The sequence below is a fragment of the Berghia stephanieae genome, chromosome 7 (assembly GCF_034508935.2).
Source record: "Berghia stephanieae isolate SIO BIC M18660-M18661 chromosome 7, UCSD_Bste_1.3, whole genome shotgun sequence".
In the NCBI taxonomy this organism is placed as follows: Eukaryota; Metazoa; Mollusca; class Gastropoda; order Nudibranchia; family Aeolidiidae; genus Berghia; species Berghia stephanieae.
Genome location: NC_088366.1, coordinates 20,619,204 through 20,621,703, shown reverse-complemented (window position 1 = coordinate 20,621,703; position 2,500 = coordinate 20,619,204).

Below are 2,500 nucleotides of genomic sequence, written 5' to 3'. Positions count from 1 at the left end.
ATCTTGCAAACAATTGTTTAACATCTGCAATGATCTATGTGGACGTGAAAGATGCACTTCATTACCATCTACAACCAATCAAAGAGACTTGCCAAACACATTTGTCAACTTTTTTAAAGACAAAATCCATAACATTCGTTCAGAACTAGATCGGCATGAACCATTTATAGATACAAACACATTCTTTAGACAAGTTCCAACCAGTTTCACCTAGTTTCATAAACGAGTTGATAAAAAAAGCCCCCATTAAATCCTGCAACCTTGATCCCCTACCAGCACAGCTCCATCGATACATTATTACCATCCATTACATCAATCATAAATACATCCATACTGAATGGCGAAGTTCCATCGTGCTTTAAAAGTGCCCTCGTCAAACCACTTCTGAAGAAGCCATCACTGGACCACAATAAATTAAACAATTATCGTCCTGTATCAAATTTACCTTTTTTGTCAAAACTTTTAGAGAAGGTAGTTCTTACACAATTAACATCTCATCTTAAGAACAACAGTTTGGAACAACCCTTTCAGTCAGCCTACAAACATCAACACAGTACTGAAACGGCGCTTCTTAAAATCTTTAATGACTTGTTACGTAATGCTGATGCTAACAATATCAATGTATTATGCCTTTTAGATCTGTCAGCTGCCTTTGACACCATTGACCAAGACATTTTGTTAAAAAGACTAGAAAATACGTTCGGCATAAAAGGAATTGCCCTTAAATGGTTTACATCATATTTACAGGATCGATGGCAGACTGTCGTGGTGAATGGTGTTCAGTCAGAACAAGTTTTACTAAACTTTGGAGTGCCACAAGGCTCTGTTCTTGGCCCTGTCCTTTTTACTGTATATATGCAGCCCCTTTCTAGTGTGATATCCAGATTCAATCTGAGTTATCATTTTTATGCAGATGATACGCAAATATATGATTCAGCACCCCTTAGTAATTTACATTTCTTAATACAACGAATTACGAGCTGTTTTAATGAGATTAAATCTTGGATGTACCACAATAAGTTAAAATTAAATTATGGTAAAACTGAGATTTTAATGTGTGGAAGGCCGAGTATCCTTAAACAGGCAAATAAATCCCCTATTACTCTCGGAAATGGCACAATAGAATTTTCAAATAAAGCAAAAAACCGTGGCGTAATCATTGATAAAGATCTTTCCATGACAAGCCACGTGAATAACACCATACAATCTATGTACATAGAAATGAAAAAAAATAAGCAAAATTCGTAAGTTTAATACCAAAGCATATAGCAGAACTTTTAATTAATTCCCTTGTTTTATCTAAATTTGACTATTGTAACTCCCTTTGGGCGAATTTAGCTAAAGACAAAATTAGCAAACTTCAGGTTGCTCAAAATAACGCAGCTAGGATCATTGTACGCAATCACAAAAAATACCCGTCAGCAACTCTTCTTCTCCGTGAGTTACATTGGCTTCCTGTGGAAAAAAGAGTTGCCTATAAGATTTGTACTGTTGTCTACAAATCCCTGACCACGAACAGTCCCTCCTATATTAAAGACCTTCTAAACATATATGTCCCCAATAGAAACTTGAGGTCAAGCAATGACCAATCAATCCTTGTCAAACCTAAGCCATTGCGTAAAATAGGTGAACAATCTTTTCAATTTTCGGCCCCCCATTTTTGGAACTCTCTCCCATCACACGTGAGATGCTCGGATTCGTTGACAACGTTCAAATCTCGCTTAAAGTTTTATCTATTTACGTCATAATGTTGCAATATTATTTTCATATTTTGTTGTTGTTAAATTGAATTCGTATAACGTTTCCTTCAAACTTGTCTCACTGTAATATATTTTGTTTTATATCACTGTAAAGCGCGTAGAGCCTGTGACAACGGGGTAAAGCCCTATATAAATGCCATTTATCATTATTATTATTATTATTTGCCTACTTTCCATAACTTTGCTGCCATTTGTCGGGTTTTGGCGGATTTCGTAAACAAAAAGTAATTGCTTTTTTTACAAAACCCACCGAAACCCAGTCCCAGCTTCACTCCCCACTGGTGTACACTTTCTTGAATCTCAGGTTCACTCCTCACTGTTGTCTACTTCCCAATACTTTGTCGGATATTGCCAGGTTTCGTCGGGGTTCGTAAAATAGTAATTGCTTTTATATGAAACTCGTTGAAAGCCGATGAAAACCATAGTCTCAGGTTCACTCCCCACTGGTGTACACTTCCCTGAGTTTCAGGTGCACTCCCCACGTTTTGCCTACTTTCATTAACTTTGCCGCATATTGTCGGGTTTCGTAAAGAAGTAATCCCCCCTCCTTTTGTTTTGTTATTGCTTTTTTACAAAACCCAGAGTCCCAGGTTCACTCCCCACTGATGAACACTTCCCTGAATCTCAGGTTCACTCCCCCCCCCCCACACACACACACATACACACTCACTGTTGCCTACCTCCCATAACTTTGTCGGATATTGCCAGGTGTCGTCGGGTTTCGTAAAAAAGTAATTGCT